The sequence below is a fragment of the Ovis canadensis genome, chromosome 24 (genome assembly GCF_042477335.2).
Source record: "Ovis canadensis isolate MfBH-ARS-UI-01 breed Bighorn chromosome 24, ARS-UI_OviCan_v2, whole genome shotgun sequence".
In the NCBI taxonomy this organism is placed as follows: domain Eukaryota; kingdom Metazoa; phylum Chordata; class Mammalia; order Artiodactyla; family Bovidae; genus Ovis; species Ovis canadensis.
Genome location: NC_091268.1, coordinates 33,894,740 through 33,920,784, shown reverse-complemented (window position 1 = coordinate 33,920,784; position 26,045 = coordinate 33,894,740). Strand labels below are relative to the sequence as shown.

Here is a 26,045-nt window from a genome sequence, read left to right as displayed (position 1 = left end):
TATGCAGTGTAGCAACTAAGCTCATGTGCCACAACTACTGAGTCAGCACTCTAGAGCCTGTGAGTCACAACTACTGAGCCCATGAGCTGCAACTATAGAAGCCCATGTGCCTAGAGCCCATACTCTGCAACAAGAGAAGCCACCACTGAGAAGCCTGCACACAGCAACTAGAGAGCCCATGCACAGTGATTAGAGAGTAGTCCCTGCTTCCCAAACCTAGAGAAAGCCCATGGGCAGCACCAAAGACACAGCATGGCGGAAAATAAATAAATAAATCTGAAAAAATCTCAAGAGAGCAGAAATTAAAAAAAAAATAGAGAAGTCAGTGAAACCAACAGATTTCTTTTTTAAAGAAAAACAAAATTGATAAATCTTTAGCTAGACTCATGAAGAGAAAAAGAGAAGGCCCAAATCAAAAAAATCAGAAATTAACAAGGAAGAGTTACAGTCAGTTACAAGTTACAGAGTTATAAGTGATTACTAGGAATGACTATATGCCAATAAAATGGACAACAGAAAAAAAATGGAGAAAATCTTAGAAATGTACAATATGCCAAGACCGAACCAGGAAAAAAATAGAAAATAGGAACAGTTCAATTGCCAGTAATGAAATTGAATCATAATTTAAAAATTCCCAATAAACAAAAGTCTAGGACCAGAGGGCTTCACAGGTGAATTCTACCAAACATTTAGAGAAGAGTTAACACCTATCTTTCTCAAGCTATTCCAAAAAATTTTGGAGGAAGGAACACTTCCTAACTCATTCTATGAGGCCCCTCGCATCATCCTGATCCAAAACCAAACAAAGACATAACAACAACAAAAAAAATTACAGGCCTGTATCACTGATGAACATAGATGCAAAAATCCTCAACAAATTATTAGCAAACAAAATCCAATGATACACTAGAAGGGTAATACACCATGATCAAGTGGGATTTATCAATATCTGCAAATCAATGTGATACCCTACAATAACAAATTGAAAAATTAAAAACCAAAGGACCATCTCAATAGATGTAGAAAGAGCTTTTGACAAAATTCAACATCCACTTATGATTAAAGCTTCCCAGAAAGTGGGCACAGAGGCGATATCCCTCAAAATAATAAACACCATATATGACAAAATAACATATTCAAAGGTGAAAAGCTGAAAGCATTACCTCTATGCTTGTGATGAGGAACGAGACAAGGATGCCCATTCTCTCAACATAGTTGAGAGCAATCAGCGAAGAAAAATAAAAGGAATCCAAATTTTAAAGGAAGAAGTAAAACTGTCACTGTCTGAAGATGGCATGATACGATACATAAAAAATTCCAAAGATCCCACCAGAAAACTACTAGAGCTTATCAATAAATTCAGTAGAGCTGCAGGATACAAAATTAACATATAGAAACCTGCTGCATTTGTCTCTACTAACAACAAACTATCAGAGAAATCAACTAAATAATTCTATTCATCATCATGTCAAAAAAATAAAATATCTCAAAATAAACCTACTAAGGAGGTAGACTTCCCTGGTGGCTCAGACGGTTAAGCGTCTGTCTATAGTGTGGGAGACCCGGGTTCAATCCCTGGGTCGGGAAGATCCCCTGGAGAAGGAAATGGCAATCCACTCCAGTACTATTGCCTGGAAAATCCCATCGACAGAGGAGCCTAGTAGGCAGGCTACAGTCCATGGGGTCGCAAAGAGTCAGACATGACTGAGCAATTTTACTTTACTTTCAAGGAGGTAGAAGATATCTTGGACAGGAAGAATTAATATTGTTAAAATTATAATACTACTTAAGGCAATCTACAAATACAATGCAATCCCTGTCAAAATACTGATGGCACTGTTCACAGAACTAGGACAAATATTTAAAATTTTGTATAGAAACACAAAAGACTCTGAATAGCCAAAATGTCTTTAGAAAGAACAGAGCTGGCTCCCTGACTTCAGACTATACTACAAAGTTATGCTTATCATAACAGTATCATACATCACTCATGAAGATAAACTTAAAATAGGTTAAAGAACTAAATGAAAGACTGAAAGCCCTAATACTCCTAGAAAACACAGATAGAACATTCTGACATAAATTGTGGCAATTTTTCTTGACTTGTCTTCTAAGACAAAGGAAACAAAAGCAAAACTAAACAAAATTGGGCCTAATTAAACTTAAAAGCTTTTTTACAACAAATGAAACCACTGACAAAATGAAAAAACAACCTACTGAGTGGGAGAAAATATTTGTAAATAATATGACTGATAAGAGGTTAATATCCAAAAATATAAAGAGAGTTCATAGAATTAAATATCAATAAAAACAACCTGATTAAAAAATGGGCAGAAGACCCAAATAGAAGTTTTTCTGAAGAAGACATACACATGGCCACCATCACATGAAAAGACACTCAGCATCAGTAATCATCAGTAATCCCTGGCAGCTCACAAGGTACGGAATTTGCCTGCAATGCAGGAGATGCAGGATTGATCCCTGGGTCAGGAAGATCCCCTGGAGAAGGAAATGGGTACCCACTCTAGTATTCTTGCCTAGAGAACTCCATGGACAGATGAGCTTGGCAGTCTACAGTCCACAGGGTTGCAAAGAGTCAGACGTGACTGAGTGACTAACACTCAGCCTAATCATCAGAAATATGCAAATCAAAACCATAATGAGATATTACTTCACACCTGTCAGACGGCTATCATCAAAAAGAAGATAAGTAATAAATATTGGGGACGACATGGAGGAAAGGGAAAAGTTGGTAGGAACATACCCTGGTATAGCCACTATGGAAAACCTATGGAGGTTCCTTGAAAGCTAAAAATGGAACTACCATCAGTTCAGTTCAGTTCCACAGTCATGTCCGACTCTTTGCAACCCCATGGACTGCAGTATGCCAGGCTTCCCTGTCCTTCACCATCTCCTGGAGCTTGCTCAAACTCATGTCCACTGAGTCAGTGATGCCATCCAGCCATCTCATCCTCTGTTGTCCCCTTCTCTGCCTCCCTTCAATCTTTCCCAGCCTCGGGGTCTCTTCCAATGAGTCAGTTCTTCATATCAGGTGGCCAAAGTATTGGAGTTTCAGCTTTAGTATCAGTCCTTCCAGTGAATATTCAGGACTGATTTCCTGAATCAGTCCAAGGGACTCTCAAGAGTCTTCTCCAACACCACAGTTTAAAAGCATCAATTTTTCAGGGCTCAGCTCTCTCTATAGTCCAACTCTCACATCCATACATGACTACTAGAAAAATCATAGCTTTGACTAGACAAACTTTATGTCAGCAAAGTAATGTTCCTGCTGTCTACGTTGGTCATTGCTTTTTTTCCAAGGAGCAAGTATCTTTTAATTTCATGGCTGCACTCACCATCTGCAGTGAATTTGGAGCCCAGCAAAATAAAATCTGTCACTGTTTCCATTGTTTCCCCAACTATTTGCAAGAAATGATGAGACTGGATGCCGTATTAGTTTTCTGAATGTTGACTTTTAAGCCAAAATTTTCACTCTTCTCTTTCACTTTATCAAGAGGCTCTTTAGTTCCTCTTCTCTTTCTGCCAAAAGGGTGGTGTCATCTGTGTATCTGAGGTTATTGACATTTCTCTCAGCAATCTTGATTCCAGCTTGTGCTTCATCCAGCCTGGCATTTCTCATGATGTACTCTGCATATAAGTTAAATAAACAGGGTGACAATATACAGCCTTGATGTACTCTTTTCCCAATTAGGAACCAGTCTGTTGTTCTATATCTGGTTCTAACTGTTGCTTCTTGACCTGCATACCAGTTTCTCAGGAGGTAGGTAAGGTGGTCTGGCATTCCCATCTCTTGAAGAACTTTCCACAGTTTGTTGTGATCCACACAGTCAAAGGCTTTGGCATAGTCAGTAAAGCAGATTTTTTTTGGAACTCCCTTGCTTTTTGGTTTTTTGATGATCCAGTGTTGGCAATCTGATCTCTGGTTCCTGTGCCTTTTCTAAATCCAGCTTGAATATCTGGAAGTTCACAGTCTGCATACTGTTTAAGCCTGGCTTGGAGAATTGTGAGCATTATTTTGCTAGTGTGTGAGATGAGTGCAATTGTGCAGTAGTTTGAACATTCTTTGGCATTGCCTTTCTTTGGGATTGGAATGAAAACTGACCTTTTCCAGTCCTGTGGCCACTGCTGAGTTTTTCAAATTTGCTCTCATATTGAGTGCAGCACTTTCACAGCATCATTTTTTAGGATTTGAAATAGCTCAACTGGAATTCCATCACCTCTACTACCTTTGTTCGTAGTGATGTTTCCTAAGGCCCACTTGACTTCACACTCCAGGATGTCTGGCTCTAGGTTATCTGGGTCAAGAAGATCTTTTCTATATAGTTCTTCTGTGTATTCTTGCCTTATGACCCAGCAATTCTACTTCTGGGTATGTATCTGGGAAAAACAGTAGTTCAAAAAGATAAATGCACCCAATGTTCATAACATCATTATTTTTAAGACAAGATAGGGAAGTAACCTAAGTGTCTGTCAACAGATGAATGGATAAAGAAGATGTAATATACACAATGTAATACTACTTGCCATAAAAAGAATGAAATTCTGCCATTTGCAACAACATGAATGGACCTAGAGGGTATTGTACTTAGTGAGATAAATCAGACAGAGAAAGATAAATACTCTATGTTATCACTTATATATGGAATCTAAAAAAAAAAAAGAAATGAATGAATTAAACAAACAGACTCACAGATATAGAGAATGAACTATTGGTTACCAGTGGGGAGGCAGTGGGGCATCAGAGAGGTAGGGGATTAAAAGCACAAACTATGAAGTATAAAATCAGTAAGCTACCTGGATATATTATATAGCACAGGGGTTAGAGTCAATATTTTATAACAATTTTAAACAGTATAATCTATAATAATTTTGAATCATTATGTTGAACATCTGAAACTGATATTATAAATCAACAATACCTCAATTTAAAAAATGATTTAAAAAAGAAATTCAAAGAAGATAGGAAAAGAAAGCTCACTACTGGAGGGCTGTGATTAGTCAGATTTAGGAGAATGAATACTATATTTGCCTTTAAAACAAATTAGCAGGCTGGGAAGATGAGGATTTGGCAAGTGAGTAGCAAGACCAGGCAGTGGTACACCTCATTAGGAGTCCAGGACTTTTCTCAAACAGGTCATCTGTTGAGAAATATGCTGCTCATTGCCCTTTGAGAACAAGACCCATTTCGAACCCAAGGTAATACATGGAGATTCCACACTTTAGGTTGGTCCTAAGCTTATGAGGATTTAGGCAGCTAAAGAAAGCAGATGGGAGCTGGAAGGAGCTGTGTTATCTAGAAATTCTGAAGGAATTCACCTGAGAGAGAATGTCTGAATGGCTCCACCTCCTACTTATCCTGACATTGATGAGCTTTCTTAAGCAATGAGGAATAAATCATGGCTTAACCATTTCTTCAAATGGTTAAGAAATCACTACTTCACCCAAATACAAACATTAAAAGGGCTAAAGTTATATCCATTATACCTGATATTCATTTTGACATGGACTATGCTGTGCTATTATATGGCCTGGAAAAATATAAAGCATTTTATATTCTAGAAATAATTTATTTTGGAAGCACATTTTTATAATGGTCTGATCTTGTTTTTAGAAAATGAAAGTGCAGTAAGTGATGGGTCCGATTTCCGTGAACAAATGGGTATATTGTTTCAGTACAGTATTTAGTCCTTGTGCATTTCTAGTTGGTGCTTTTTGGGAAATGGGTCATGTGTACCACTTCACTACATAAAGGAGAGCATTCTTAAGTTTTATCCACAGAAGACTTATCCCCCAAGCCCCTAGCATGAAAGAAGGCTCTTAAGAGTTGAGGGGAGAAGAAAAGGCTGTGATTTTATTTTTTTCCTCTTTCTATACCTCACTGCTTGGTAGCATCTTTCCTGAAAGGCTAGACCTTGACCTTCCAGGAAAGATGACCTTGAATCAGGTTAGAGTGTTAAGTGTCAACATGAAGAATTCACACTTGGCAGCATCAACTGTTTTTCAAGTATTACCTAAAAGTCAGCTTATGTACTTGTACAGAGTAGAATATGTAGCTAGGCTTCTTGAGATTTTCAGAATGACAGTACCTTTTAAGGAATTAAGAGGGCTTCCTGAAAGTCATAAAAAAATGAGAAAGCAAAATATGCCTTCCTTATACAAAGAACTTTGGAAAATATTTTGTTAACATGTAGCTTAATGTCATGAAACGAACGAAATTGGAGAAGGTAGAGGCAGAGCTGTGTTGAGTATTAGTCGACTTTCTTACCTTAATTTTGAAGGATCCCTACTCACTAAATGTTATTCATAGTTCTTACTACAAAAATCATTAACTTATTTTTTAGAGTAGATTTTCTTACTTTGGAGGATCAGGAATAAGTCGACCTTCTTATATTTATGATATGACAGTGAAAAAAAAATTTTTTTAATATACTCAGAGGCTATTTTCGGAGAAGGCAGTGGCACCCCACTCCAGTACCCTTGCCTGGAAAATCCCATGGATGGAGGAGCCTGGTAGGCTGCAGTCCACGCTAAGGGTCAGACACGACTGAGCGACTTCCCTTTCACTTTTCACTTTCATGCATTGGAGAAGGAAATGGCAACCCACTCCAGTGTTCTTGCCTGGAGAATCCCAGGGACGGGGGAGCCTGGTGGTGAGAGAGTCATTTCCTAGGCAGGTTGATAAGAAGTTTAGGGGTCCCCAAGGAGAGAGGGGTCTAGAATTCTCAAGGAGGAAGAAAGGACAAAGTTTTTTTCCTTCTCTACATTCCTTAGGATTATATAACAACAATGTATTATGCCTGAGGACAGTCTTTGGATTAAACCTTCTGGCTAATTCTGTTATCTTAAAATGTAAATTATGGGAGTAGGTCTGGTGAGGTCTTTACAACCTCCAGACATTCTTTGGATTCATTGGAGAGTATATAAACTCATTGCTAACACTAACAAGGGGGTACTCTTTCTACCCCCTTCTGATGCCTATGTCAAAAACTTTCTCTATCTCCTTTATACTTTAATAAAAACTTTATTACACAAAAGCTCTAAGTGAGCAAGCCTCATCTCTGGCCCCGGATTGAATTTTTCTCCTCCCGCGTCGTGATTCAACAACAACCTTTCAGTGGGCTGCCGTCTATGGGGTCGCACAGAGTCGGACACGACTGAAGTGACTTAGCAGCAGCAGCATGCTGTGCTATACTTAGTCGCTTAGTCGTGTCCGCCTCTGTACAACCCCATGCACTGTATCCGCCAGGTTCCTCCATCCATGGGGATTCTCCAGGCAAGAAGAATACTGGAGTGGGTTGCCATGCCCTCCTCCTGGGGGTCTTCTCGACCCAGGGATCGAACCCAGGTCTCCCGCATCACAGGCGGATTCTTTACCAGCTGAGCTACCAGGGAAGCCCAACATCCGTTACACCTCACAGGAAAAAACACTTAAAAGGAATTCATACAAATTAAGAGAGATCATCATGCATTATGGCTAATCATAATGAAAACTCATAGAATTGATCATGTTTTCCTGGTAAAGAAACAGGTTTCTGAGTTTCTGGCTATCCTTAAAACTCCATGGTTTCATACAAAAATACATGAGTCAGTTCCTGTGAGGAGCAGAGTCTGCAACAAACTTCTATTCACAACTGCTTCACTTCCCTGTCATTAACAGATTAAACTTCCTTGACTGCACAATACCAAAAGAGGAAGGTGAAGGCGATCTGGCATATTAAAACAGCAGCAGCCTTCTCCAAAGTCTGACTTTCATTTCTTTCTTTCAACTACTCTAAGAACCACAGCTTCATACTTTAACTGATCATACTATATATATCTGATACACAAGCCTTACCATTACAATACTTGAGGTAACAAGCAGAACTAACAACTCGTATTTAATAGGACCATTTTCAAAACACTTTAATGTTTAAGTGTTTTGAAAACTAATCCTGGCACTTCCCTGGTGATACATACAGTGATTGGGAATCTGCCTCCCAATGCAGAGGAAGCTGATTTGATCCTTGGTCAGGGAACTAAAATCCCACATGCCTAGGGGCAACTGCTGAGCCCTTGTGCTGTGCTCTACAAGAGGGTCACACGCTGCAAAAAACCCTAATCCTGAAAGGGAAATAAGTGATGTCTCCCTTTCCAACACTAGGTGACCCAGAAAAGTTAAGTCCAAAAGATTTCCACAGACAGACTAAGCTGTACTACGTACTATTAACAAGTGGGTGTTACAAAGCTTGTGATTCTAGAAAAAAAATCAGCCATGTAAGTAAAAAAAAAAAAAAAAAAAATTAAGCTATTTTCTTTTTGGTTTATATTTCTATTCCTAGAAAGGAACGTATTTAGGAAAAGTGCCTTTTCCCTAAGAGTTTTCTTCCTTTTGGATTTAATGGCTTGAAACCAACGTTTACTCCCCTAATTATCAATTATCTGTCACTATTGATGCAGGGCTAAATCAGCCCTTATCCTTCTTCACTAGTATCAGGGGTTGATCTGATACAGCGGGGTCTGCTGGGATTCTACCATGGGCGATATAAGGAATATTCAGTTGTTTAGAGGACCACAAATGAACTGCAGTCACAACTGCCTGTGAAATCAGTTCTTATATTTAGAACTTCTTAAAAGTCTTGAGAAACCTATATGCAGGTCAGGAAGCAACAGCTAGAACTGGACATGGAACAACAGACTGGTTCCAAACAGGAAAGGAGTATGTCAAGGCTGTATATTGTCACCCTGCTTATTTAACTTCTATGCAGAGTACATCATGAGAAACGCTGGGCTGGAAGAAGCACAAGCTGGAATCAAGATTGCCGAGAGAAATATCAATAACCTCAGATATGCAGATGACACCACCTTTATGGCAGAAAGTGAAGAGGAACTCAAAAGCCTCTTGATGAAAGTGAAAGAGAAGAGTGAAAAAGTTGGCTTAAAGCTCAACATTCAGAAAACAAAGATCATGGCATCTGGTCCCATCACTTCATGGGAAATAGATGGGGAAACAATGGAAACAGTGTCAGACGTTATTTTTTTGAGCTCCAAATTCACTGCAGATGGTGACTGCAGCCATGAAATTAAAAGACGCTTACTCTTTGGAAGAAAAGTTATGACCAACCTAGATAGCATATTGAAAAGTAGAGACATTACTTTGCCAACAAAGGTCCGTCTAGTCAAGGCTATGGTTTTTGTACTGGTCATGTATGGATGTGACAGGTGGACTGTGAAGAAGGCTGAGCGCCGAAGAATTGATGCTTTTGAACTGTGGTGTTGGAGGAGACTCTTGAGAGTCCCTTGGACTGCAAGGAGATCCAACCAGTCCATTCTGAAGGAGATCAGCCCTGGGATTTCTTTGGAGGGAATGATGCTGAAGCTGAAACTCCAGCTTTGGCCACCTCATGCGAAGAGTTGACTCATTGGAAAAGACTCTGATGCTGGGAGGGGTTTGGGGGCAGGAGGAGAAGGGGACGACAGAGGATGAGATGGCTGGATGGCATCATTGACTCTATGGACGTGAGTTTGAGTGAACTCCGGGAGTTGGTGATGGACAGGGGGGCCTGGTATGCTGCAATTCATGGGGTCGCAGAGTCAGACACGACTGAGCAACTGAACTGAACTGAAAAGTTTTGTAACTTTTATTCTGAGACTGATAGTTCTTCAAATTCTGCTTTTCACTTCCTTAACCCTCAAATCCCAGAATGAGGAAAGGTGAGCGATAAGAAGTGTGCCTGGGAGGAACTGTGACTGGAAATTGGGCTCTTTTCTTCAAGTCATACTTCATTTATAAGCACAGTGCCAGGATAAAACTTGTTATCAAGCACCTACCATGTGCAGCCTGTACTATTAAGAAAAGGCTGATAAATGTCACTGCTAGTACATTTTGGCCTCAAGACATAGTCAGAACTTTCCCCTAAAGCAAGTATCCCAAAGATTGGTTGGTGAGGTAATTTCTCATGTATAATAGAATATTTATTTTCTTACTGTGACTCTCTTAATGTGTTTTAATAGCCCACCAAATGCATGACCCAGATAATCATGATGCTGTGATCACTCACCTACAGTCAAACATTCTGGAATGTGAAGTCAAGTGGGCCTTAGGAAGCATCACTACAAACAAAGCTAGTGGAGGTGATGGAATTCCAGTTAAGCTATTTCAAATCCTGAAAGATGATGCTGTGAAAGTGCTGCACTCAATATGCCAGAAAATTTGGAAAACTCAGCAGTGGCCACAAGACTGGAAAAGGTCAGTTTTCATTCCAATCCCAAAGAAAGGCAATGCCAAAGAATGCTCAAACTACTGCACAATTGCACTCATCTCACACGCTGGTAAAGTAATGCTCAAAATTCTCCAAGCCAGGTTTCAGCAATACATGAACTGTGAACTTCCTGATGTTCCAGCTGGTTTTAGAAAAGGCAGAGGAACCAGAGATCAGATTGCCAACAACCGCTAGATCATCAAAAAGGCAAGAGCTCCAGAAAAACATCTATTTCTGCTTCACTGACTATGCCAAAGCCTTTGACTGTGTGGATCACAACAAACCATGGAAAATTCTTAAAGAGATGGGAATACCAGACCACCTGACCTGACTCTTCAGAAATCTTTATGCAGGTGAGGAAGCAACAGTTATAACTGGATATGGAACAACAGACTGGTTCCAAATAGGAAAAGGAGTATGTCAAGGCTGTATATTGTCACCTTGCTTATTTAACTTACATTCAGAGTACATCATGAGAAATGCTGGGCTGGATGAAGTACAAGCTGGAATCAAGATTTCTGGGAGAAATATCAATAACCTCAGATATGCAGATAACACCACCCTTATGGCAGAAAGTGAAGAACTAAAGAGCCCCTTGATGAAAATGAAAGAGGAGAGTGAAAAAGTTGGCTTAAAGCTCAACGTTCAGAAGACTAAGATCCAGTCCCATCACTTCATGGCAAATAGATGGGGGAAAGATTGGAAACAGTGGCTAATTTTATTGTTTTGGGCTCCAAAATCACTGCAGATGGTGATTGCAGCCATGAAATTAAAAGACACTTACTCCTTGGAAGGAAAGTTATGACCAACCTAGATAGCATATTAAAAAGCAGAGACATTACCTTGCCAACAAAGGTCCATATAGTCAAGGCTATGGTTTTTCTAGTAGTCAGGTATGGATGTGAGAGTTGGAATATAAAGAAAGTTGCACATCGAAGAATTGATGATTTTGGACTGTGGTGTTGGAGAAGACTCTTGAGAGTCCCTTGGACTGCAAGAAGATCCAACCTGTCTATCCTAAAGGAAATCAGTTCTGAATATTAATTGGAAGGACTGACACTGAAGCTGAAACTCCAATACTTTGGCCACCTGATGCGAAGAATTGACTCATTAGAAAAGACCCTGATGCTGGGAAAGATTGAAGGCAGGAGGAGAAGACGTCAGAGGGTGAGATGGTTGGATGGCATCACTGACTCAATGGACATGAGTTGGAGTAAACTCCAGGAGTTGGTGATTGACAAGGAGGCCTGGCATGCTGTGGTCCATGGGGTCGCAAAGAGCTGAACACCACTGAACGACTGAAATGAACTGAACTGAAACCCATGACTTAAAGTGATTTGTATTTTGTAGTTCTACCTTTACACATATTACAGAAAATTTTAACCTGGTATAAAATATAGCAATATAATAGTAAAAATTATGATGTGGAGTCCCCAAAAAAACCAAGTTTGGGAAATGGAGCTCTATGGCACTCTACTGTGCTGTTTGTTCTGGCTAACCTTTTCACTTAGGATGCTTGTTTTGGCTGGCCATGGCAACTTGTAGACACTAGTTTACTCTCAAGCCTTTTTTGGAGCACCTCTTTCTCTGCTTTTATCACATCCGGTTTCACTGTGTCTTTTTCTTTCTTTCTTCCCTTCTTCTGGAGGGCAGGGACTGCATTTTGCTCACTAAAAGAATAAAAATAATAGTAATAGCTATCACCAACTCAATGGACATTAATTTGAGCAAACTTTGGGAGACAGTGAAGGACAGAGAAGCCTGGCGTGTTTCACAAAGAATCAGATATGACTTAGTGACTAATCAACAAAAACACTTACTTTGTAATCTGTGCCAGGCTTTCTAGGTACTTTATATACATATATATTAATTCCCATAATCATCACTGTTCTATAAGGTAAACACATTATCCTATTTTATAAAAGAGTATCCTGATGCAAAAAGAGGTTAAGTAACTTGAGTACAGCCACAAGGAAAGGAAGAGGTGGAGCCAGATTCAAAATCAAAGTCTGGAGTCAGAGCACCAACTTTTAATCACTAAATAGGCTGATCAATCTAAGTAAATGTGGTTGAATGTTTGCTGATTGCTTTAAAGAACTTAGCCAGTTGTGACAGTGGGAACTAAATTCTGTTCCCTTCCTACAAAGAGCAAAAAACCATTCTTTTTGCACCTAGATATGAATTGCAATTACCCTTTTATAAGGTCTCCACCTTATAAATATGTTATCCACCCCTCCTGTGCAACTGTCCTTCCTCAGTAATGATGTTACACATCAGCACCTTTAGAGGAGGCCGTGCACTTGGCTGGACTGCTTTAATCTTCTGTTTCCTGTACCAACACTGTTCCTGACACTTCAAAGGGAGCTGACATCACAGAAGAGATACCAGCACTCATTACAGTACTACTACCCTGCAGGTCTTACTCTTCCCTTCCAAGAATCTATCCATCTATCCATCCAATATTTATTCAGTGCCATGTGCCAGGTACATGCAGCTCTAGGCATACAGTGATAAACAAGGAGCCATGGTCTCTGATCTATAGTTTATATCCAAGCGGCAGAGGCAAATGATATACAAGAAAAACAATTTTTCTTGGTGATATGTATTCTCAAAGAATGAAATAATAATATGATATAGATGAGAAGAGGTGGTGATTATTTTGGGTAGTCAGTGATGTTTGAGTTGGGTCTTGAATGGTGTCAAGGAACCTATAAATGGTAAGAGTTCAGGGGAAGAAGATGCAGGAAGAAAGAACAGTAGGGACAAAGGCTATGAAGTGGGAACCAATCTCAGTGTTAACACAACTGAAAGTCTATGGGGGAAGTGAGGTGATAGGTGTATAGAATCCAATACAGGTTGGGAAAGCAGGCCTTGAAAAGCAGTTTGATTTGTAGTCTAAGAGCAAAAGAAGACATTGGTAGGTTTTAGGCAAGTAACAGTATACTGGTCTGACCTGATTTACATTTTTTAAAACATGCTGTATTTCAAACTATACCGTAAGTATTTGTGATTCTACCAACCTTGCAGATGGTGAAGAGTCTTGCTTAATGCTACCTAATTGACCTGAAAACTGGGATTAAGAGCCAAAAAAGCTATATGGTTATTTTTCTAGCTGCAACTTTTTCCCCGTTTTCATTTTGGAGTCAGTAATGGGGACTTGAGAGAAGCAATGATCAATTTCCTTTAAAAAGAAAAGCACTACCCACTCACTCTTCCACTTGCTATTGAGAATGAAAATACATGCTAAGCACTTGGCATGTCTAAATCTAGTTTTGCAGGAGGCCTATGGGAAGATTGGGCTTCCCAGGTGGAGCTACTGCTAAAGAACCTGCCTGCCAATGCAGGAGACAAAAGAGATGCTGGTTCAATCCCTGGGTGGGGAAGATCCCCTGGAGGAGGGCATGACAACTCACTCCAGTATTCTTGCCTGGAAAATCTGATAGACAGAGGAGCCTGGCAGGCTACAGTTCATGGGTGGCTGAGAGTTTAACATGACTGAAGCCACTTAGCAAGCATGCACGCATGGGAAAATCTGCTAGGACTAGGGGCTTTATCCACTTCACCATTTTCCCCACTCCTGAAACACTGTCTTTCACCTTTGGAAAGACATCAACCGCATGAACACTAAGGAGTTAAGAGCAGAGATGAAAATCCCCTTTCCTCAGATGAAATTTATAGAAGAATGACTCTGGTCTCAGGAATGTCAAAATTTCAAATGTTGCACTCCCAGGAGGCTTTGCCATCTACTGAAGAAAAAGTATTGTAGTACAAACAAGGGACAGAAAGGCAAGGGAAGTTAACTGACTTCCAAACCCCAAGTGGAAGGAGACTCTTTCCATCCATTCTTTCAAGATCTGTCCCTATGTATAAAATTTTAAAAATCGTCACCAATGAATATAATGTAGCCAAATTTCTCTCCCAACTACTTTATGATTTGTGGGGGGAGGGTGACAGGGAAACTCACAGAGAAATCCATTTTTATGTTCACCAAGCACCAGCTGTTGCCTGTCCTGTATGCTGCCTTGTCTCCTTAGACCTGGGAGTCCTCCTTTTTGCCAAATGGAAGATTCCAACTCATATAGCTGAAATATTCTGTTATTTTTTGCTTAATTGCTGATTCTCATCCTTTGGCTTTCATCACTTTTAACAGACTGTCTTCTTCACACTAAGCCAATGTCTTCATTCTAGGTTCTTCCTACTCTATTGTAATTTTCTGTTTGACCTGCATTTCGTCCTTCACTGTGTTTTGGGAGGGGGAGAGAGAATAGGTTGGGACCTTGTCTTATCCATTATACTCCCATGCCTGGCAGAGTTGGAGCTTAAAATACTTTTGTTAGAAGAAAAAAAATTACCCACACAGAATAATTACCAGTAATTTTCATTCTCATCCTGAGATATTTGCATTGGTATTTTGGGCCAGGTTTCACAACAGAAGACCCTAAGGCATTTAAAAATACTAATTAACCCTCACAATGATGTTTTCAAGAGTGGCACTGTGGGTATCAACATGAAGAACTGAAGATTTAAGTGTTATTTGGGAAAGCAGTCTTATTACTTCCACGCAATCCACTCCAGTGTTCTTGCCTGGAGAATCCCAGGGATGGCGGAGCCTGGAGGGCTGCCATCTATGGGGTCGCACAGAGTCGGACAAGACTGAAGCGACTTAGCAGCAGCAGCAGCAGAGCAGTCTACAGAGCTATTACCTAACCCTCACTCTTAAGTTCTTTTAAGGCCACTTAGGGTATGCCTATAGGACTGAAATGATATACTATGTTTCCACGAAGCTTTGAACTGTGAAATTGAATATTTCCTGCCATATCAATAAACAAGGATGTAAAAGCCATCAGCAATTTCCGGCCTCCAAATGTGAATGAGGGCTTCCAAAAAGGGACACAACGCCTATGATCTAATAGATCACATGCCCCCCCACTCTCCATGGTGATTGCTGAGGAGCTCTGGGGTTGAGGGGGTGGGGAGAAGGGAATACTGAAGAAAAAAAAGAGCAGGATGGTGGCCCCAGACAGCTGAGATGCATATGAAGAAACGACTTCAATAATCTCATATTCTTGCATCTTCCCATACGTAGAAGAGTGCTAAATTCCTTTAACTTGGTATCTGGTTTTCCTTACTTAACAATAATTGATGTTCAGTCTGCCTGCCCACTTTGTTGCAAACTTGTATGTAGCCTGACTCTCTCTTCCGCTTCCTCAGAGAAGTCTCCCGGGCTTGGAGTCCTAACATTCCCACCAAGTAAAACACTCTACTTTCAGGTTGTGAATGTATTTGTGGTCAACAGAAACAAACACATAGAAAAATGAGGTTCTGGTACTTTTTTTTCATAAAAACAATTCTTTGGGGGAATAAGGTCCATTGCACGCAAATGATCAGGGTTCAAAACCAGCTTCCAAAATTATAATTTAAAGCTTTAGTCATCTGGAAAAAACTCAGGGAATTGAAGTGTTCTTATAATGTCAAAGCAAACAGATTTTCTTGCCCAGGATAGCAGAATAGAGAATGACTACCTTGATTTCAGGCATTCAAAAATTTTCCACACATGTAAAGAAGAGAGATATAATGCAAACAATGAACTAATTGGAGTTTGAATACTGACTTCACCACATTAGGCAAGATATTAATCTTCCAGAGCCTCAATTTCTTAAAATGGGGTAAAAATAGAACCTTCAAAGAGTTGCTGTAAGGATTATTCATAATTATCTATGTAAATCACTTAGCATTGGGAGTTAACAAAGGCAAAATGTTACCTGAAATAGGAAATAAAGTAGGAACAGTGAGGCCTCTTTTATCTATGCTAAACTTTGTCTGCAGAGGAGGGAAAAGAAATGTGTTGTCTGTTGGTGAATTTATTGCTTTGTGGTAGTAATGGATTTTCCTAAAGCTGTTTCCCTCTGATTATTAATAATCCATGTACAGTAAAGAGCTATTGTTCTTCATTATGACTAACCAACCCTGCTGGAGGCATTGCTTATCTTTAGACCACAGCACATACTTCTTACTGGAAATACAATGCAGGTGCCAATATCAAGAGCATGTCCAAGCTTCCCTTCCTATTTTTCTTCCTTTATCTCTTACTCCTTGCTTACCCTTCAGTGCACTTTTCTCCTACATCTGTTATCCTTCCCTACTTTCTAATGTATTTCCATATCCTATACAGTATCATCTTATCTAAACTGAATAACTTTCAAGATAAACTATGGACCTCATCTCATTGCCCCACACATACCCCATGGACTGATTTCCTGACTGGGATTCAGTTTTTGGTTACTAGAATCCAAAAAGGGAAGTGTAATGCCACACACTGCTTTGCATATCTCAGGATATACTTGTGTGGTGTACTTAGTCATACTACAGCTATTCTCTGAAACAGCATCTTTTTACAATAAATTGACAATATGGTATGTCAGAGTTAAGGGTCATGGAGGAGAGGATAGATTATGTACATAAAGGAAGAGAAATTAAGTTAGGCTTTGTAACACAGGAAATCTTTAGAACACAGGGAAAAACTAAAAATATTTATGTCTGGAAGGTTTCTAAACTATCCCAAACAAGATCATATAAGGCACATATATTCATTCTAAATATATCATCACAGGAGCACACAAAAGATTATACTTGTAAGGGGAACTCCAATCAGGCTATAGCAACCATTGAGATGTTCGGCTATTTGCCCCCTCAGGGATAGAAACTCTAAATGGACATCAAGTTTCAGTCTCTCAATTAAAAAGAAGTGGAAGTAACTGCTTTCTTATCATACTTTAAGAGACAAAGACCAGATCAATCAGAGAAATGAGAACAAGTTACCAAAAGTAGGAGGTGTTTTTGGAAGTGTGTTGTACGTGCGGGCACTAGGCATTGAGTTATTTACTGTCGTGTCTGACTCTTTGCAACCGCCAGGGTCCTCTGTCCCAGGAATTTTCCAGGCAGAGGGTAGCCATTCCCTCCTCCAGGGGATCTTCCTGACCCAGGGACTGAACCTGCATTTTAGGCAGATTCCTTACCATCTGAGCCATCAGGGAACTTGGTCAATGCTAAAGATCAACCCCAGTCATTCATTCATAACTTAACTATCCAAGATTTGAACCCTTCAAAGGAACTAGGTAAGTCAGAGAACATGAAACATTTAAGACATTCAAACCCCTTCTTTGTGATAAGTCCTAAGGAATTGGATTAAGAAGCAGACAAAAGGGCTCTGGTTATACTTAGATACACCTGACCCCTGATCCAACCATTTGATATACAGCCCTTACTCGGCACAGGGGGTCTCCGCCTTCATGACAGTTTCCAAGTACCCGCCAACTATTGAATGAACCACTTTTCCCATCTGCAGAGGCACAGGAGCTCTTTACTAGACAAATTTCCTTCAGAGTAGGAGCAATGACTTTACTAGCCATGGATATCCGCACAATCTATCTTTAGTGTGCAGAATGATTAGACCTGAGAGCATCTTTAAGTTCTTCCAGTCCAATAGAATTTTCTTCAATGTTGGAAATATTTTCTATCTTTGCTGTCCAACAGGGTAGCCACTGGCACTGGGCGCCTGAAATATGGTGAGTACATCTGAGGAACTGCATTTTTTATTTTACTTCATTTAAATTGAAATAGTTACATGTAGTTTGTGCCTACAGACAGACAGCAGAGCTCTAAACCAAGAACTGCAAATCAAATGTCCATAGGGGTCAGGCAGGTAGAGGAAGGGAAAAGAATCTCACTGGCTCCAGCTGACTATTGCTGTGCAGGAAACTCAGGCTGGTGTTGCCAGATTGTCACTTTTTCAAATGAAGCTGAAAATTGTATTTTTTAATTTGGCAAGTAAATTAAAAAAAATAATTTAGATCAATTTATGGGCCAAACCATGTTTTCAGGCAGTTTGTAATCTGTAATCTAGGCCAATCTGTAACCCCTTAAACTCAAAGAACACGGCCATTCTGCAGGTCAGTAGTGACCCAAGATAGAAATCCGAGCCTTCTGATTCTTCTTTTTTTGGTATATGGGATTTTAGTTCCCAAATCAGGGATCGAACCAGCAATCCCTGCAGTGGAAGCAAGGAGTCTTAAACGCTGGACGGCCAGAGAAGTCCCTTCTGATTATTCTGATACTCTTTCTAGATTTTATGAAATCAACCATATCTAGTGATGGAGGCAGCAGCAACATCAGGGACAAACGTTCCTTTGACAGAAGGTGTTGAAATTCATGGTTTATACATTAAGGACACACAGTTCCTATACCCTGGGCTCTATGGGCAAAGCTCTGAACTAGGAGTCAACAGGGCACAAAGAAGAAATAGTTCACAGGATAGTCAGACCCATAAACAATAAGCAAAGTAAGGTTTGTTACAGTGAACACAAACCATCTAAGCAGGAGTCAAAAAGCACTGACAGCTGGCAGAGGAAAGGAAGAAACAGATTTGAGCCAGAACTTCCAGGCTGAGTCTCAATGATTATGAGGGTGGGTCCTATTATTCAAGAATATTACAGGGCCTTCTTTTATCTTTGAGGCTTTATATGTACAGTCTCCTCTGCTGGCTTTTCCTTCTCTGGATCATCTCTTAATGTAAAGAGCCCCAAGGAGTTTAGTGGCCTTCCTCTCTCCCACTCCGCCAAGAATATGTTTTAACACATAAACATTTAACAGCACAATAGCTAAGCCAAAATTGCCCAATTTCAAAACTTCACCAGCATTCTTACTTTTTATTCCTTGATTAACAAAGAAAAATAGGGCTTCCCACAGAGGACTTCCTCTCTATCTGCACTCTTCTTAGGTAATTTAGGAATAAATCGCTACATTTATTATCTCGAGTTTTCCCTTGATTTTCACATTTAACTTCTCAACGTCTTTACCTGGACAGTTAACAAACTTATCAAAACTAGTATGTTTAAAAGAATAGAGTGCCTTCCAAACTATTTTCTCTGAGGAGTCATCTTTGGTTCCATTCTTTCACATACACTTCATATTCAATTTGCCAACAAGTCCTGCAAGTTCTAGTTTCAGAATATATTCTGAATTTAATTCTTCCAGTTCACTGTCACCTCTCCCTTGGCCTACTGCAACACCTGCCAAACAGGTCTGACCACTTGTACCCTTCTCTATCCAGGAGCTAAGAATGATTTTCTAAAACTGTAAATGAGATTTGTCACTCCTTCTTAAACCCTCCAGTAGCCCAACAGTTAAGCTCTCGCCCTGGGCTAAGCTATGCTTGATCAGGCCATGCCACTTCTCCATCACAGACCACTCTGGCTCTTGTTCTTCCCTTTCTGATCCAAGCATCTGACTTTCTCGCCTTTTCCTTCTGTAGATACCTTCCCGTTGCTTCTTTTCTCCACCTATAAAGCTCATTCCCTAGCTTCCCTCTTTTCTGGGATTTTTGCAAACCCGGCCTCCTCTGAACAGCCCTATCCGATTTAGAGTGGTCCTCCCCTCATCTTCTGCGCTTCCCTTGTGGCTCAGCTGGTAAAGAATCTGCCCGCAATGAGGTAGACCTGGGTTCGATCCCTGGGTTGGGGTCCGAAAGAGTCGGACACGACTGAGCGACTTTCACGTTCCCCTTATTTTCTACCACTTCCCCTGATATTACTTCCTTTGGGGCATTTACTTGCTGATATCTACCTTATTGATTTACTTTTTAAGTTACTCCCGGACTCGAAAAATTCACGTAGCAACGTCTTTCGTGGACCAAGGGATTCAAGAAGCTAGTTCTCATTATCTTAGAAAATCTCAGTATCGTGCAGGGTACTCGTTTGTCAACCTTCCTCGGCTAGACGCCTCGCCTCCGGATTTGCCCCTATTAATCTCCCATTCATCAATACATTGGGGGAATCCAAAGGACTCAGAGATGCGCCCCAAATCGGCATTTCAGCGTTCCCAAACCAGGCCTCCCCTTCCTGGCCCTCAAGCCGCTTCCTTTAGCAGGTTCCTGAGGCGAGCGGCGGTGACACCAAGCAGCCCTCGCGAGGCTGGGGTCACACTGGCTCGTCTCCTAGCAACGTCGTACCCCCCACCCCCACCCCATCCCTGCCCCTGAGGAGTCCACCCCTTCCCCGTTTCCCGCGCCAGGAGTCGGCGTCTCCATCCTCAACACTCACTCTGCGTCAGTCCAGCCTTCCCCCACCCACAGAAGCCCCGCAGCCTCCGGCAGGCTGGGAGGAGGCGGCGCCGGGAGCGCAGCTGAGCGGCGGCGGACTGAGCTCTCTAGCAGGTCTGGTAGGCCAGACCGGACCGAACCACCGGACGGACTTCTGTGGGAGCATTAGTCCCAAGTCGAGGGTAGGCTCGACCTTTCGTTAAACTTCAAACTCTAGATCACGCTCCGCCGTATACCCAACAAGATAGCCAAACTAATCCTTTCTTTAATTCTCTTTTCCACTTTCCGTTCTCCTCTCGCCACCCCATTCCAGCGAAAAAAATGGTCCACTCCATCTCTTCCTAGCCCTCCCTCCGCGTTGCTAAGTCTTTGCCCTTACTTGGCGACAGCTTCGTACGTCTTTGCGTACGTCATGACGCAAACTGCCACTCGTTCCCTCCTCTCTCCTTTCCTATTCCGCCTGCCGAAGCGGGCGGCCTGCGGGGTTACCGGAAGTGATGATGCAGGAGGCGATGGAGGGGGCGGGGCTTCGGGGCGGTCGCCGCTGGTGGGCGGCAGATGAAGGGGAGGCGGCGGCAGTGGTGGGAGAAGAGGCGGCGGCGGCGGCAGTGGAGCGGGTAGGGAACCTGGAAACGCGAGCGGGGATGGTAGGTGTTTTGGACCCGCCGGGCCGCCGTCGTTTCCAGAAAGGGTTTGACTGGAGGAACCTCTGGAGCAGCTGTGAGTTTGAGGGGGGGTTTGAGGAAAAGGGGAGGCTTTGGGAGATGAAGGGGCGGGGGCTGGGTACCTTCGAGAAAGGGAGGGGGGGTGGAAGGGGAGGCGTGGAAATCAGCTTCTTGTCTGGACTGGTCCCGCTGGAAGGAGAGGCTGTGAGGGGAGCCTGTGGCGTGTCAGCCGCAGGGCTCAGAAAACTTACCTACTGTCCCTGCCTCCTCACCGCCAGCACCCCTCAACCCAGGGCCTGGGGCTCTGGTGGCCGGAGCTGCCCTGGAGGGGGTACAGACTCTGGTTCTCTGCGCCTTGTAAGCGCCGTGAGGTAGGAGCCCAAACGAGAGGTGGTGGGTGAATCTCCAGCTCCCTCCGCCCTCATCTACCTCCCCACCCCCATCTTCCTCTTTAATCATTAACAGCCCTGGAATTAAGGGGCTCAGACCTGAAGTCCTTCCTATGCACCTTTGCTGTATACGATAACCATCTGTGCCTGAGGTGATGGGGCTGGAAGCTTTGCCCCTATCCTGTATAGGAAGTGGGACAGAGTGACAAATGTATTGTGTTTTTTTTTTTCCCATTCCCCCCCCCACCCCCCACCATCTTCTCCCGTGCTTAGCCCTCCTTTCCACTTTAATTCTCCGTGACTAGGTGGTAATTGTGGTGTTTTTTTTTTCTTTATTGCTTGGTATCTTGGTTACCTCTTTTGAATTTGGTGTTCCGCCTCCATCCCAGGTCTTAACTGCAAGCTTTGTAATACTTCAGTTACAAGCTGTCTTTGGGAGTACCTCTCAATCCATGGTTGCTTCCGATTAAACGAGCGTTTTATCCTCTGAATACTGGAATTCCAAAGCCCTTGCAAAGATTCCTAAATGGCATCATAGCCCAGGAATCAAGGTCTCTTGCTCTAAATACTTTATGTGTGAGGAATTTAAATGTTGTCAACTCTTTCCAAAATGATTTGATGTTAGGCTAATTCTAGATTGCTTGTTTCTCTCCACCCACACTTCATGATGCACTTTGGAGAACAGAAAACTCCGTATTACTCTTTTGTTTCTACAGTTGGACAATAGCTCTCTTATTTTTTCTTTTGTGTGTCTGGCACACAAGTCTTCAGTGACACATTTGGCTTGTGCAGATTTCCATATTATTTATTTAGCTTATTCTTTGTGTATAGGTGGTCTTACATGAGACAGCATGATTTGCTTAGTTTTCTTTCAGGGAAGAATACGAACCAGTAACAGATGTGAAAAAATTATTTGGCAAAGAATGATTTGAAAAGAAGATCTCTTTGTTGATGTTTTGTTGGTTTAAGGGGGGAAAAAAGTGCTTCTTTAGCCTGTAGTACGGATTTCAGAGTGAAGTGTAATGATTTCTACTTTGGTGTTGATATTTTCTTTGGAAGTCCTTTTGAGTCTGGAACTGTTTTCTAAAGAACTTGAAGAGGTGGTTCCCAAATTTTAGGGATCCTTTGATGATTAGAAAGTGTCTGTAAATCCTGTCCCTCTGTAACTGAGTTTATGTGCATATTGCTAGAATTATCATAACGGGTTCCATCCTACTCATCAGGGCTTTCAGGCCTGATAAAACAATATTTAATGCTTTCATTGTACAAGTAACAGCATGTTTGGATGTTTCACAGAAATGCAACAAAAGAAAAAAATGACTACTGTTCTCACCTTAACTGATTTGAAATCATTGAGTAAAAAGTCCAAACTTCATTCATTCAGCAAACATTTATTGACAGGGCTACTGGTTGCTAGCCAGTATTTTAGGCAGTGGGCATTCACAGAGGAATATAGCAGTAAGGTCCATGCTCTCATGGAGCATACATTGGAGTGGGGTGGGGACAGATACATAAGCAAATTGGATTTTGATAAGAGCTGAAGAAAATCAGCTCTTATCTGTAATTGTGAGTGCTGTGATAGGAAGTGTCTGACTGAGATACAGTCTAGACCTTTCTGAGAAGGCAGCACTGAAGTTGAGCTTTAAATAAAAAGGAGCCAGCCTTGCAAAAATACAGGAGGAACCTTCCAGGTTTAGGGACTAGCTAGTGCAGAAACTGGGCTGGAGTATGGCAAGTTCCAAGGAGTGGGAAGAAAGGGATGATGAAGAGGAGGTCAGGGAGGATTAGGGGTAGGAGTAATAGCTAGAGCCTCGTGATCAAAGAGAAGAGTGAAAAGAGTCTAGGTCGGAGAGATGGAGGCTGAGCTCAGAATGCTATGCTATGCTAAGTCGCTTCAGTCGTGTCCGACTTGGTGTGACCCCATAGACAGCAGCCGACCAGACTCCCCCGTCCCTGGGATTCTCCAGGCAAGAACACTGGAGTGGGTTGCCATTTCCTTCTCCAATAGGTAGACAAACTAAGAGCAAGAAGGAGAAGGATATAGAAAATGATGTTCCTTTTAATTCTTTTGTTTTTCCCAGAGTCTTGCCACATACTATTTTAAGGATACTCTTAGAGTATTGTCTGGAGAAGGGAACAGCTACCCACTCCAGTATTTTGGCCTGGAGAATTCCATGGACTGTATAGTCGGACACGACTGAGCGACTTTCACTTTACTTAGAGTACTGTAGGGGAAAAAAGGTCACCTTGCTGAGAGTGGGAGAGGAGGAGGCAGTGGTTATTTGGGTCTTTTCTGGCAGATGAATCTCAAGCCATGAGTTAAGAATTCAGTGGGATGTTCAATTGAGAGGTTGCCTTTTTCCTTACAGGATTTTCTCTTATATGCTTTTTAAAATTGCATAATGGGTACCCCAAATGTGTTCTAGTATATGAATCCTCTTTTGCTTCTAGCTGTGAATTTAGGGCTGAAGATTGGGCAGATGATAATAAAATGCCCCTGTTGGTCTACAAGATGACCATTACAATCTAAGTTTGAAGTTGTTTTTCGTAGGAAGGCAGATTTTATGTTGTGCTATTTCCATTTTTGTCTGGTCTGTCTGATGACTAATAACATTCAGCTGAGGTGTGTGTGTAGGTTGGTGCTATAAGTTCACTCTGGATTACATTAGATAAGTGACCATTGTGGGCATAATCCCACTCTGTCGGCATCTTTGGGCTGGCATGTAACCAAGTGATGTAACCCACTTTTGCCTTCTGTTGGGGCCATACATCTCTAGTAGGCCAGTTGCTTCTCAGCCTCACCTTGACCAGATTGTCCACTTGAGAGGCCCAATCAGGACTCCTTAATTTAGCCCTGTTGAGCCAAATGTTTCAGTGGGCTGAAACAGTTAGAATATGCTGTTTTCTTCTTTTGAACACCACAACAGTGACTAGTGTGTTCTTTGAGTGAATTGGCTCTTTGAGCTAGGCAGTTGAGAGACTTAAATGTTGCCTGGGCTGTTTGTAGTAAAGTTAGTATCAGAAATGCTATGTAAAACTTTTTCGTGTTTGCGAAAAATGAATCAGAAATTTTGGACTTGTCACCTGTTTTAAGTTCTAACATAAGTAGATGGATTATCAAAAGTAACTTGAATAGTCCTGGGCAGTCCTGGGGGTAATGAAGGGGTTGGAGTTGAGCCTGAACTGACTTACTGAACCCAAACTTGAATGTAAATAGGAAGTCTTTGGTTAGCAGGCAAGTGAACAGCTAGTATTAGGCAAACAATAGACTCTACCCTTTATACTGCAGAGTAACTCAAAGAACTGAGAATTGATTATATATGGGGGCTTCCCTGGTAGCTCAGATGGTAAAGAATCTGCCTGCAATGCAGGAGACCCGGATTCAGTCCCTGCAACAAGAAGATCCCGTGGAGGAGGGAATGGCTACCCACTCCAGTATTCTTGCCTGGAGAATTCCATGAACAGAGGTCCCTGATGGGCTACAGTCCATGGGATTGTAAAGAATCAGACATGACTGAGTAACACTTTAACTTACACATATACACACACAGGCTTCCCAGGTGGCTCTAGTGGTAAACAACTTGCCTGCCAGTGCAGAAAATGTAAAAGACTCAGGTTCGATCTCTGGGTCAGATCCCTCCCCTGGACCCCCTGGAGGAGGGCATAGCAACCCACTCCAGTATTCTTGCCTGGAGAATCCCATGGACAGGCCCCTGGTGGGCTACAGTCCATCAGATTGCAAAGAGTTGGACAGGACTGAAGCGACAGTGCACATGTGCGCACACACACACACATATGCACACATGTGGCTTTGGTCTAGGTTGTATCCTAATGTTGGATTTTAATCTAGCTAATGGATTATTAAGCTGTCCACTATTCATCTTCAGTTATAACTTGAGTATGAAAATGCCCTGTAGGCCGAAATTTCATCAGTCAGTTTGGGGACAGGTGGCTCTTATTTGTGAAATGAGTTGGATAGGTAGGAGGGGAACTTGAATACAGGGAGAAGCCATTGACTCCTGCATTAGCCACTAATTGTGTTTGGGGAAAGAATCTACAAACCTAAATGAATTTAGATTCTCAGAGCTGAACTGGCCTTTTAATCTAGAGTACCCGTGAGTTTGTTAAACTCCTGGGGCTTTTGGACAAATTCATCTGAAGAGTTGATGCCACTTACTTTTGGAGTTGTGGGTTTGCATTGCATTAGATGACTTAAAATTAATCTGATTTCGCTGTTTTGTGCTGCAGTAAGAAGAATTAATTGTACACTGGCTGCCAGTTGTTTTAAGGTGAAGATGTGGTAACTGAGTGAAACAATGGTAATTACGTGGTGACTCCTGTTCCCCCAGCTCTTGATTACTTACAGCTACCTCTTTGTGTCTATTTACAGATGTTGATACCAGTGAACCAGGATCAATCCTCCCTAAATGTCGGAACAATGTTCTGAAGTTCTCTGCACAATGGACCAGAGTGTTTCATTGAGTTAGTGTCTTTCAATTCAAATCTAGTTTTACCAGTTCTTATGTCTATTTTTCTTGGTGATGGAGGAACCTACTTATTTTGGGGGGGAAAGGAGATTACTATAGTACCTGTCTTATTCAATTAGTGAATGATTGCAAGTAAGAACTTAGCATAT

The 26,045-nt window shown here is 41.6% G+C and overlaps 2 protein-coding genes across 11 annotated transcripts in view; one reads left to right on the top strand and one right to left on the bottom strand.

Moving 5' to 3' along the window:
• LYRM1 (LYR motif containing 1) overlaps positions 1–21,447 on the bottom strand; it is a 38,892-nt gene extending 17,445 nt beyond the window's left edge. The window contains exons 1-2 of one of the 5 annotated variants that reach the window (XM_069570313.1): positions 21,272–21,447; positions 11,759–11,929 (exon numbers count right to left, since the gene is read on the bottom strand). The gene's annotated coding sequence lies outside the window, so the exon portion shown is untranslated. Of the gene's footprint in view, positions 1–11,758; positions 11,930–20,356; positions 20,497–21,271 lie in introns of those variants that run through there. The other 4 variants (XM_069570311.1, XM_069570312.1, XM_069570310.1 and 1 more) reach the window with 4 other exon arrangements.
• DCUN1D3 (defective in cullin neddylation 1 domain containing 3) overlaps positions 20,852–26,045 on the top strand; it is a 48,511-nt gene continuing 43,317 nt past the window's right edge. For 2 of the 6 annotated variants that reach the window (XM_069570302.1, XM_069570303.1), the window contains exons 1-2: positions 20,862–21,075; positions 25,800–25,891. The gene's annotated coding sequence lies outside the window, so the exon portion shown is untranslated. The other 4 variants (XM_069570300.1, XM_069570301.1, XM_069570304.1 and 1 more) reach the window with 4 other exon arrangements.